At 35.6% G+C, this 13,199-nt stretch overlaps 1 long non-coding RNA gene and 1 pseudogene across 4 annotated transcripts; one reads left to right on the top strand and one right to left on the bottom strand.

Annotated features, from left to right (window-relative positions):
• Positions 1-1,373: 1,373 nt before the first annotated feature.
• Positions 1,374-3,956, bottom strand: LOC147282776 (uncharacterized). 3 transcript variants are annotated; one of them, XR_015122977.1, is made up of 5 exons: positions 3,794-3,956; positions 2,652-3,313; positions 2,296-2,455; positions 2,161-2,215; positions 1,374-1,626 (listed from the first exon to the last, which is right to left on the bottom strand). It is a non-coding gene; the product is annotated as an uncharacterized LOC147282776 (long non-coding RNA). The 3 variants fall into 3 exon arrangements; XR_015122975.1 differs by lacking the exon at positions 1,374-1,626 and having other exon boundaries at positions 2,053-2,215; XR_015122976.1 differs by lacking the exon at positions 1,374-1,626 and having other exon boundaries at positions 2,053-2,215; positions 2,652-3,190.
• Positions 3,957-7,325: 3,369 nt separating this feature from the next.
• Positions 7,326-11,985, top strand: LOC147282775 (uncharacterized; annotated as a pseudogene). Its single transcript, XR_015123111.1, has 5 exons — positions 7,326-7,837; positions 8,426-9,001; positions 9,112-9,198; positions 9,276-9,347; positions 9,931-11,985. The product of XR_015123111.1 is annotated as an uncharacterized LOC147282775 (transcript).
• Positions 11,986-13,199: the final 1,214 nt, after the last annotated feature.

Here is a 13,199-nt window from a genome sequence, read left to right as displayed (position 1 = left end):
ACCATTTTCTTGAACCAAACATCAAGAAAATGGTAACCAAATCAGCCAAGCAAAACATGTTACCACTTTCTTGATCGTTCGATCAAGAAAATGGTAACGTAGTTCAAGAATGTGGTAACTAAGGCCAATCTTGACCAAAGTTACAATTCTCTTGATTTTTTTTCTTCAAGAAATGGTAACATTTTCTTAAGAAATGGTAAGTTACCACATTCTTGATCGAAGTTACCATTTTCTTGAACCAAATATCAAGAAAATGGTAACGGAATCAGTGAAGCAAAACACGTTACCACTTTCTTGATCAATTGATCAAGAAAATGGTAACTTCATTCAAAAAAGTGGTAATCCAGCCCCAGCGTGACCAAACTTACCATTTTCTTGATTTTTTTTTCTCAAGAAATGGTAACTTTTTCTCAATGAATTGTAAGTTACCATTTTCTTAATCCAAGTTACCATTTTCTTGAACCAAATCTCAAGAAAATGGTAATTTCATCACTGGGCCAAAAAAACGTTTCGCACTGCAACTGTGTATACACGAAAGGGCAATTGCATTCTCAGAGTGCTAATACAAGCTCCTGTGTAACAATCAGGTTTTGACATGCAATTCAAAATTACACTATTTGACAAGTCTGGAGACGCGCCAGAGGTTCATTTTTTTTTCAACTTGGGTGGGTTAATTTTATATTTTGGGCGAGGATGGAATTTTTTTGGTTTCAATTTCAATATTTTGTATTTTAATTTTTTTGTTTTAGTGATTTTCAGTTTTAGTTTTTTGAATTTTAAATTTTGTAGGGGGTTTTTTTTAGATCAAATTTTTTAAGGTATTAAGTATTAACAAGTTTAATTAAAAACCTTATACTAAAAGTCTAAAACTATATACATTACACATTTACATGTGTTTTACATTTTTAATCAATATTGTATCAAAATGTTTAGGCATTCTTGAGTTGGGTAAAATTTGTTGAATATCAAGTACCCAAAAGTGCCAATACATATTTTGCCAATACACATGCTTGTATTTTGCTGCCCCTTTATGTATTAACCAAAATCTTTTTCTGTTTTTTAATCATTGAATAATGCTGTTATAATTGGGATCCTGAGCAGTCCCTGTCGAATCGTTTAAAATCATTTCAACAGATCAAACGCAATGGATGAATTGTCAAAAGAACAAAGCAAATGCCATTTGTTTTTTCAGCCCAACTGATATCCAAAACAAGATTGGAAATCGTAATCAAGTTTTTTCGATGTATAAAACCTCCTGAAACTGATATAAACAAACAAGATTATACATGTCAATTTTTAATGGGATTTGGATGTTATAAATGTTATTTATATTCCATTCTCTCATAAAAATCCATCCATTCAACAAAAATCCATCCATTCATAAAAAATTTCATCCATTCATTTAACTAATCAATATTTGTTCAAATACATGTTCCAAAAGCACGGAGAGTTTCAAAGACCAATTTTGATCCTTGGAGAACATAATGGGACCATTGGAAGTGGTTTGGAAAATATCAGCAACTAGCTTGAACACACTTGGTATGAAATACTAGTCAATCTTCATGTGTTGATTGCTGAGACGTTGCAGACCACACAATGGCAAGATACTCTGCCTCTGCAATAGGTCTGGAGGCAAGGTTGCTTCTTCACACAATTTTAACATGAAGATATACATTGAGTGAACAGAACTACCAACCCAATTATTCAGAAGCACAATTTCACATAACAAATCCAAACTATGAATTCATAGCATTTAATGCAATAAGAGAAACCAGACACTTCGCATTAACCTAAGACAGACTTTCAATTAAGCAATAATTGGTACCAAGTGTATCAAATTAATTGGATTGACAAAGAAAACCAAGCAGTTAGGAAGAGATCTAATTTACATTATCTCAAATTTGGTATTAATAATGGTTCCAAATCCAATATAGCTTATTAAGGGATTGTGCACTAGATTTCCCTTCTTCTCTAAACCAATTGAATACCTCTCGCAAGAGTGTCAAGGCAGAAGTAATCCAATGACAAAGACGTCTCTATCCTAATGACTTTTCCAGCTATAAAATGGTAATCTACTATATCAGGTCATAAATTAAACTTCCAAACGCAAATAAGTAGTGCCATGAAAGTATATGTAAACAGGAACGAAAATGCAATCACCTGAACTTTACTTTTATAAGTATCCCAAATTGATCGAAGTCCATTTCATGCTCATCTGAGAGAAAAAGTTCCCATAAAAATGACAATTTCTAGAAAGTGCAATATTGAATTCTGGGGCAAGTAATGGTCCATTACCTCGTGGAAATTAGCTTTGATAAATAGCAGCCCTTCAAAAGCCAATGGAGCAACTTTGAATACCTTGACAAAGGATGGAACTGCGATGTACTTGGCTAGCAACCTTGAAAACATTTTGGTGCTGGTGAAGAAAAGCTATCATGTTTTCCTTGTAAGAACCCTGACATTAGTGCAGAAAGCATGGTCAGTATAATAAACACAAAAACAAATTGCATTCAGGAAAGTCCTATTATTATTTTTTGTTAAGGAAAAATGTCAATCCAGAAGGGTGAGCATTTTCAGAGAATCATAAAAGTACAAAACAAGAGGGGCAAAAAAAAACAAAAAACAAAAAAGCAGCTCCTAAGGGTTCATACCAGAGCAGAAGCACCAAAGAATAGAGAAGTTCTTCAATTGTTGCAATTGTATAGCTGTCCAGATTTTGTTCTAGATACTCTTTAATTTAGATCACTTCAAAGCAAACTACACTCTTAAAATGCACTCTTTGAACGTTGTCTAGCAGTTTGAAATGAAGGACACTTCACATGCACTCTTCTCCTTTACCTGCTAATTCAAATTTGTTGCCTAAATTAAGAACCAAGGAGAAAGTCATTTCAAACTGCATGAACTGCAGATAAACAACCAACAAGCTCTATTTGTCTTGTTAACTGAACTAAACAATCATATATCTGTTTCGTCCGAGGGTGTGATTTGTCTCTGACAATAAACTCATATACAATGTCATTGACCTCAATTGAGCTGCAACCAGGAGTCTTCTCTACTCCTCTCTCCTTCATCATATTTTGCACCCTCCCTGCCTCCTCCCACATATTTGATTCCCTATACATTTTTGCAAGCAAAATGTAAACTCCACTATCATGAGGGTCCAACTCGAGAAGCTTGGAAGCTGCTCTTTCTGCCATCAAAATATTTTTATGAATATAACAAGCAAAGAATAATGCACCCCACACCACAGCATCTGCCTTAACTGACATGCCATTGATAATCTCTTCTGCTTCTTCCAAATGACCAGCCCTACCTAGAAGGTCCACCATGCAAGAGTAATGTTTAAGTAATGCAATCACTATTCTTCCACTAAAAGACTGGTTTTTAGTATGGTTTGTAAGGTACATGTATTGATGATATAAGTATCTTTCTAATAATCCGGTTAAAACTTAAGGTCAACATTATGATGTCTAGATAAAGTCATGCAGATTACAGATTGGCACAGGAAAGATACATGTATATTCTTTCTTTTAATCAATGCAGCAGAGACTTATTAGTAGATAAATAGCACACACATACACACACACACATTCCAAAAGGACATGAGCAGTCATAAGCATTTATAGCGTTTTGCATGCAAATGTCCTGAAATCCCTAAATATATCCATACCTTGAAATCGAACAATTATCAAAACTATCCACATGAACCCATACCCCAATAACAATTTTAAGCCAAATCTTCAAATTAAATGGGAAAACGTCAAGACCATACCAAACCCATAGTGCAAAATACCTTAAATTAACAGAGCACAACAGAGGAAGGAGTGAGCAATTCGTGTGATGGATGTGCAATTCGTGGTTGAGCTCTGTCCCATTAAATTGATTCTTTGTGAAGTGAGCTCTGTCCCTCTGGAAGTGTGGATGGATCTCGGATTGGGTTGTGCACTGAGCTCAGCTCTGCCCCTGAGGAAGTCTCGATGTACCCATTAAATTGATTCTTTGTGAAGTGAGCTCTGTCCCTCTGGAAGTGTGGATGGATCTCGGATTGGGTTGTGCACTGAGCTCAGCTCTGCCCCTGCTGGGTTGTGCACTGAGCTCAGCTCTGCCCCTGTGGAAGTCTGGGTTTTTTCGTGAAAGGCTACCGATAAGTGCTAACCCTGTATATTAGCTCACTTTCTCTCTCATCTCATTAACTTGCTACCTGCTGGCCCATAAGTTTTTTTCTTAACCGTTAGATCAACATTTACTGATCTAACGGTCAAAAGCTTGAAGGCATCTAATGCCTGCAGTTATGTTAGAATTTCCGTTAGATTAAGGATTAAATGTACAATCATCAGCTTGGTTGAATGAATTTTGGCATTGTATTTATATCAATACCTCGTAATGTATTTTATGAGAAATTTTTCACAAAAAGCCTTATAAGAAGCATAGAGATTCCAAATTAGATTGTGAGCAGTACAATGTCAATAACCATCCTATTTTTGATCTGTAATTATTCTCCTTGGAAATGTTGGATCTTTTTCAAATTGGTTTTCCCAGATGAACCAGCCCATTTGAAGTTTTGTTTTGAAGGTTTGTGTGAAGAACCACCTCCGCTGTTCTTTTGGTTTATTAAAAAGAAGTTCAAAAACTAATTAGACTATTTTGTATTTGATGCTTGAGTTAAACTACATATATCAGTTGGGTTTTGAAGATTCTTTTAATACTTTAAAGAGCGGCTTTTTCTTCACAGAGGAATCCTGGCTTTCATATCTCCTCGATCCCTCGTGATTGGGACATCCTAATCATGGATGCTCTCCTCCATGTTCCTGGGAATGAAGAGAAACAACAAACAATGCGGATTAGTATCTCCGACAGTTCTTCAGCTCCAGCTTGTACGGCATTCACCAGGTCCAGCCGTCCAGCCCTCAAGAATCAGAAAATCCAGAAAAAATAAATGAAGTAATAAACTTATCAGTATGCAAGAGTATCTGCCCATTTAAATTAGGGATTAATGCCATTTTGCTCCCCAGACTATGACACTTGTATCAGTTTGCTCCCCAGACTATTAATTTAGAAAAATAAGGACCTTGACTTTGTCAATTTAGCCAATTGAGGTTTTTTGGTCACTTTATCAAGCAAAATTTAGCAAGAAATAAAAGAGGAAAAATTATGCATGAGAAAAAAATGATAAGATCTAATTGGAAGGGACCATTTTGCCCTCAAAGATTTGGATAAAAAATGTGTAAAGTGACAAAAAAACCTCAATTGGCTAAATTGACAAAGTCAAGGTCCTTATTTTTCTAAATTAATAGTCTGGGGAGCAAACTGATACAAGTGTCATAGTCGGGGGAGCAAAATGGCATTAAACCCTTTAAATTATCTTTATTCGTATAAAACTTGGTACAGAGTGATAGTAGTATAGAAACTTTTCAGAGCGAGTATTTTGCAGCACAGTCTATGTGCTTGGTGTGGAGTGGAAGCTTATGGTTTTTGTTCTTGGGCGGCTGGGCCCGGTATGAATTACTGAGCAGTAGTAAGGAGTTGGAACTGTTCATAATTTGTTATACCAACCAACCTTAAAGAGCGAAGTTGTAATGTGACTTGACTCATTTGCCATCCACCAAGAACCAACACATATCAAGTATTACTGTATCATTAAAATCATACTCTTTTCCATTGTGTATAATAAAAGTTCACATATTTAAAATGGGCTTATTTACTTGTTTGCCCCAAAAGTAACTTTAATTCTCACTTTACCTTTTAAGATTTGTTTTGTATCACATTACCTTTGAAATTAATTCTCGTGTATCATTTTGTCTACTTCATATTTTTACAAACTTTGTAGATTAATTAAAAATAGTTCCAGACTCAGAAAAATACACGAAAAATTTATACGGACTCGTCTTGACTAGTTCTAATTAACTATGAGGTTAAATTACTAATTTACCCTTTAAGAGTTTTCATAAAATTTGGAAAGTCTAAATTTATTTCAAGAAAATTAAAATAAATTTTCCTCTATAAAAATTCTAAAATTTCCGTTAAGTTTCGGATGAATTCTTAAAAATATTTTGGAAATTACAAAAAACCTGATTTAGAAAATTATTTCGAGACTTTATGGAAATTATGGAAATTATAGAATTTATTTTATAGGGGGAATTTATTTTCCTCTAAGACCAAGAGGTCTTTTAGGTAGCAAGTGTTCCTAAGAAAGGTAGTGTTATTGTTTAGAAGACCAACGGTGCAAACCTCGTATTTTTATAGAGGGAAATTAGTAATTTGACCCTATAGTAAATTAGTAGTAGTCAAGACGAATCTGTAGGAATTTTTCGTGTCTTTTTTTTTAGTCCGGAGCTCTTTTTAATTAATTTTTAAAGTTTGTAAAAATAGAAAATGGGTAAAGTGATACACGAGAATTAGTTTTAGAGAGTAATGTGATATAAAATAAACCATAGGGGTAAAATAATAAATAAGCCTTTAAAATGCTAACAATTTTCTTTTAGACAAAAAGGTACAAATTTTGTCTATTAGTATAATAGAGATTAAATTAAGACAACAATAATTGAAAGAAATGGGATGGTGGTGTGATAGAAAATATTATTTATTAATTATATGTTCTTCTTAGGGTGCCTCTTAATCCGTCAAATTGTCAAAGAAGAATTACAGTTTAGTCCATCTAACATTTTTTATTTGAAAAAAAACTTTATGACTTTTTTTTTTCTTCTAAATAAAGTCTTTTAATCATTATTGTGAAAAAAATATGTCATTTTTTTTTAGGGTATAAGGTACGGATTAACCTCATAACTTCTTAAGGTATATGCTCAAAATCTCAGAAGTAAAACCTAATATAAAACCGACAAAGTATGACTTGATAAATAAGTAAAAATGTACTGTCGAACACTCGACGCTTGGTATGTATGAAAAAAATAAAAAATAATGAATCAATATTATGTAATATAAAATTGTTATAATATTATTGGATTTTAGTTAAAATTTTAAAAACCATAAGATTTTAGTCAATAAATTATAAAATTAAAGGACCTAAATAAAAGTTTTCCAATTGTGGGCTTTATCAAAATAAAATAAAAACATTGATATTTTGATTATCTTCAATAACTACGATTATTTTCGGTTGAATTATAATTTATATATCAATATAAATTAAAAGGTTTATTTAAAAGTGTGAATTTGGTTGGGGTAACTTGGGTTTATTTAAAAGGTTAAAGCCTTAAAGGCTTAGAGCAATTGACTTCGGACCAAAAAAAAAAAACAAGTAAACGGCTCAACTAGCGGAAATAGCACATTTACACGTAGAGAAAAGAAAACACACCACAGTGGCCAAAAAAAAAAAAACACACCACGAAAAAAAACCCAATCTCTCTCTTCCCTCCTCTCCTTCGTCGCCTTCTTGAAACCCTTTCTCTCTCTCAGTCCTCCCCTCCACCGTCGCCGTCTTGCCACAATGGCAAACTCTATTGATGTCAAAAATTCGATTAAAATTCCATTTGTAAAATCCTTGACGGATCTTGTCGAAGGCTTGGAATTCCAGCTGGTTGAGGGAGATAGAGATCCTAGAAGAACCGCTAATCGGTTGCGGAGTCATCTAGAGGCGAAAAAAGTGGCCAAACTGGCGAGTGTTCAGGCCCAATTGGCGAAGGTTGATGAAGAAGCCGCGAGGCTTGACGCCGAAAAGGCGAGGGCGAAGGCCGAACTTGCGAGGATCCAGGCCATGATAGCGGCAAAGGATGGGACCGAAATACCAGAGGCTGGTGGGGTCTGGATCACCAATGGGTCTGGGCGGTTTGGTGGGGTCTGGATCACCGGCCTCCTCCACAAGAGGCTGTTTCCCCTTGTTCAGGTACGGAACAAACCGGCCCTCCGGATCAGAGTTATATACCAAGACATTTGTTCAAATTTTCCATTAAAATTTAATTCTCTCAAAAATCAAATTCGACAGAAAATTTGAAAGAAAATAAAACAACAAGAGAGTAGCGGTTACCATCGGTCAAAGTTTGCCTCTCGGTCCCATCCTTTGCCGCTATCATGGCCTGGATCCTCGCAAGTTCGGCCTTCGCCCTCGCCTTTTCGGCGTCAAGCCTCGCCGCTTCTTCATCAACCTTCGCCAATTGGGCCTGAACACTCGCCAGTTTGGCCACTTTTTTCGCCTCTAGATGACTCCGCAACCGATTAGCGGTTCTTCTAGGATCTCTATCTCTCTCAACCAGCTGGAATTCCAGGCCTCCAAGAAGATCCGTCGCGGATTCGTCAAATGGATCACCTCTTTCAACATCTCCTTCAATACCCATCTCACGTAGTTTTTTAATCGAATTTTTGTGTGATAAAAACAATGGCAATTGGGCCTGGGTTATATTTGCACTTGATTCATTGCTATTTTATCATCTTTTTCATAGTATTTATAATTGAATGTTATTGATATTCTTATCAGATAGATCCATAATATCGGACTTGCGAAATTCTTTGGAGATGGTTGTACAGATCCTAAGAGGTTGCTTGATTTACTTAATGACGTAAAGGTGACGTGAATTATTTCCTGTTAATGATAATAAATGTTTCAATTTGCTTGCATCATGTTATAGAAAATTTGAGGAACTGTGGAGGGTCTTTTGGGTGACCAGTTATGCCCGCGTCTTCTTTTTTACTTTTTGCTGGTTTTTGTGTTTCTTAGTTGTGCCTGTTTTGGAGTTTTTAACATAAAGTTTCCGAGCCAAAAAAAACGTAGACTTTGTTTAGAGAGGTGTAGAGGTGTTTGCATGGCTTGAACTACAAATTAGGATGAATTTGACTCTGTTTCGATTTGATAACTTGCATTTATAATTGGTGTTGTGCATTTTTCTATTGAGGCAAGCATCAGCATCATGTGAGAATTCTTATTTTTATTGATATTCATAACCTCTTATTGGTGTTTGTTTAGAAGCGAAGTGAAGAGCTTGCTCGAGCATCTGCAGAACCAGAGGAGTCTGTTTGCATGGAAAAATTGACGTCTGTTGCTACCTTCAATATTGTATGTTTATAATTTTATGGTTAACTCGTCACTTATATACTGTCCATAACTGTTTATTTTTTTATTTTATAATTTGAATGATATTTTTGTCTCAAATTGGGTTTATGCAGGCAGTTATTTGGTTCCATCTGCACGAATATGCAAAGGCATTGTCTGTTGTTGAACCCTTGTTCCAAAATAGTGGATCTATAGATGAGGTAATTAGTTATTGCCTAAAATAATATTGTTTCTGCAGTTTTAATGCTGTGTTAAGTGTTTCTTCATATATATGCAGGAAATTGCTCTTAATAGTTGCCTTTTGTTGCGGGATGTTTTGCTTGCTTGCCATGATGCAACGAAATCTGCTGTAAGTTTTTATTACTAATAGTGTGATAGTTGCTTCTGTTTTTTCTTTTTTGATTATTCCCGTGATGCAACAAAATCTGCTGTAAGTTCTAATGCTAATAGTGTGATAGTTGCTTTTTTTTTTTTTCTTAATTATTTGTTTATACCCGTGATGCAATGAAATCTGCTGTAAGTTTTAATGCTAATAGTTTGGTAGTTTCTTCTGTTTTTTCGTATTTGATTATACCATTGTTATCTAGGGATGGTACTCTAAAATTTAATATTTGCTGAACCCTGAACCTTAGCATCATGGTGGCGATCCTTTTATTTTGACTGGTGTATACTGGGGAACTGATAACTTCAGACAGTTCTTATATGGACTGAAGCTTGGGGACACAGACCACTGGATTTGATTTTTTCTTTTTTTCACTTTAGAAAATTTACCTTTTCTAACTAAGGTTGCATAAATCCTTTTTTTTTTAATCATTTTCAAGTTTCCTGATGTTTGACTTTGAATGTTGTACATGTTCCCTTTTTTTGGTTCAGTGTCTGTATTCAGTTTATTTAATTCCCAATGGATTCTCATTGCAATTCTTTTTGTTTAGGATGTTCTTCTTTATCTGGAAAACTTACTATTGCATTTGAAAGATGGGTTGCCCACAGTTGCTTCGATTTTGGGTCCCAATGCTTTAGCAAATGCTTTTTCTGACATTGATCCTTTACGTTCTGGTTATCTGGAGCTGAAGATGCTACTTTATAAGGTTCAGTTTCTTCTTCTCACTAAGAACTTAAAGCAAGCTGAACATAACTTGAAGCATGCTACGAGCATCAGCACACGTAAGAGAGATTTGTCTATGGTTACCTTTCTGAAGTCCCAGCTTGCGTATGCTAGTGGTAAATATCCTGGAGCCATCATTATGTTGAATTACTTGAGGGATATTAATAAAGAAGATACAAGGATTCAGAGCATGATCAACAATAATCTAGGATGCGTTTATTATAAGTGGGGGAAATATCACGCATCATCCATATTTTTCTCCAAAGCATTGAAATTTTGTTCTCCTCTTCGGAAGGACAGACCTCTAAATTGTACAACTATTCCACCGGATAATTCTCTCCTAATAGTATATAACTGTGGTATGCAGTACTTGGCCCGTGGGAAACCACTATAGGCTGCACACTGTTTCCGAAAGGCTGGTTTAATTTTTTACAACCGGCCTCTGTACTGGCTTCGATTTTCTGAATGTTGTCTAATGGCTATGGAGAAGGGACTGTTAGAAACCAGTCCGGCTACATCAGATGTGAGTGTTCGTGTAATTGGCAAGGGAAAGTGGAGGCAACTGGTAGTGGAAGGTGGCGTTTCCAAAAATGGAAACTCAGGTTCTTTTGAAAGAGGTGATATATTTTTGGGCAGTGATCAGCAGCCTAAGCTTTCAATGTCGCTTGCCCGGCAGTGTCTTTCTAATGCCCTGTACTTGCTGGGATTTTCTGATTCAAGCATTTGTAAGAATTCTTTGCCCTCTAATGTCTTCTTAGATGATAAGGAATTAGATGAAGGGGCATCTTCTGAGAACTCAAACCACAATAAGTTGCCCAACATCCATTCCAAGGAATTTGTGCTATCTATTGGCAAGGGTCAGGTTATCAAAAATGGGGATGCAAAAGAGCAAAAGGTTGGAACTACTCAGGAGCTTGTGCAGAACTCCCTTTCCTATTATGAAGATATTGGTAAAAGGGAAAATTTATTGCTCAAGCAAGCTGTTCTTGCTAATATGGCTTATGTAGAGTTGGAACTAGAGAATCCACTGAAGGCCCTGTCACGTGCAGAGTCTCTCTTGAAACTTGCTGAATGCTCAAAAATTTACATCTTTCTAGGTCATGTGTATGCAGCAGAGGCTCTGTGCTTGCTAAACAGGCCAAACGATGCTGCAGATCATTTAATGACATATTTGTCTGGAGTTGATGTTGAATTGCCATTCAGTGAAGAGGACAGTGAGCAATTGCAAAGGACTGTTGATTATGAAGATTTGAATGGGGGATCAGCGACTGTGAAGAATTCTTTCTCTGATAACACATCAGGTATTGTGTTCCTCAAGCCAGAAGAGGCGCGTGCAGCCCTCTGTGTAAATTTTGGTACCATGTATGCAATACAAGGTGATCTTGATCAGGCCCGCCAGTTTGTCGCACAAGCATTGTCCATTGTACCGAACAGTCCTGAAGCTACTTTGACTGCAGTCTATGTGGAGCTGAAGCTTGGTAACTCACAAGAAGCTCTTACCATGTTAAAACAGTGTAGTCGAATTACCTTCCTCCCTAGCCAGATTGACATTGGATAAAGCTTCTTGATCCTGATGCTTGTACTGGTGGCTTATCATAGTTTCCGGTCCACTTCTCAGTGCTAACCTAGTGGGTAGATCGGTGATCATTTGTCGAAAGATTCACATTCCTCTTTTTCTGTCCTCTTGTTTTTTTTTTTTTTACCTAAAAGACAAATTCATAATTTCATATGTAGGGCTTAGGTTGATCAATGATCATTGTTGGTGTGGCTGTGTTTTGATTAGTGCGGAAGCATTCTTTTGTTGAAATAGTTAGATGAGATGCTTTTGTAGTGTTTCACCATTCACCATCTTGTTATATGGATGACTAAGAGCTTTGTTTTGTTTTGTTTTCTTCAATCTCTTCTGCCTAAAGTTTACTATTTTGGATAGAGTATATGTTTATTACTTGACAAAAGACAATGTAGCTTTCGTTCATCTCCGGGTACTTCTTGATGTACCATTCGATGCGATGGCAGACTGTCTCGCGTCACATTATTATGCATGCTGTTGCCCTTGAATCGACCGGAAAGCTCTCTATTTACCGTTCGTATTTGCTTTACAAAAAGGTTTTGATTCCTTCAAGCCTGTAGGAATCCAAATCCACCTTAAATCTCTCTCGCACCGAGAATAGGGGTTACAATTTTTGACACCATCCATGACGCGAGTTAATAGATGTGGATTTGGCTTAATTGTGTTTTGGGTGTCGAACCGAATACACGAGTGGTACTATTCCCACTCATAAATTCTATTTTCTCACCCCTTTTTTGAAAAAATAAAAAATAAAAAAAATACAATTTAAGCTTTTAATAAAATTACTAAAAGGGACATGCTAAAAAAATAAAGAAAACTCAAGCTGTCACGTTTGACTGCCATGACAACCCATCTTCCACGGCATTGCTGCACTCCTATGCACTTCTCAATTATCTCAAAAATTGGTTACATATTTCAGAATCATAATATCTTCAATGTATGGATTAAAATTGTAATTTTTTTTTAAAAAAAAGGATTAAAGTTGCAATATTCATTATCAAAATTTTGGACATACATAAATTTTCCCAGCATAGTTAGAATATTTGATTCTTCATCAAACTATGCACAACAAGTGCTCTTAATCTCCATATTATTATCCAACCCATTTAGAATATATATATATATATATATGACAAATAAGTGATGATTAGAATAAGAAAATAATTTATACTTTTTAGAGGCTGCTAACTAGGATTACAGATTAGAACTTTGTTAATTGGTAATTTGTGCAAAACTGATCATGCAAAATTTTTTGTTGTGTCGTGTTAGCTTTTTATTCGTTATTTTTCTAGGTTTAGGATTAGTGTTAGGTTGGGGGAAGAAGGAAAAGGAAGGAGAAAGGTAGGGGCAGTTTTGGGGTTGAGATGAGAAGATTAAAAAATTGAAAGTTTGTATTAGGTAATTTAGCTACCTAATTAATTTGATTAAAACCACAGTTAGTAATCGAACCCCAATTTTTGTTTATGTGATGACTCAGGGACTAATCAAATAGACAAAACTTTGACGACACAGTAACAAAAATCTGA

The sequence above is a fragment of the Dryas octopetala genome, chromosome 6, assembly GCF_963921425.1.
Source record: "Dryas octopetala chromosome 6, drDryOcto1.1, whole genome shotgun sequence".
Lineage (NCBI taxonomy): Eukaryota > Viridiplantae > Streptophyta > Magnoliopsida > Rosales > Rosaceae > Dryas > Dryas octopetala.
This window is presented reverse-complemented; position numbering and strand designations above follow the sequence as displayed.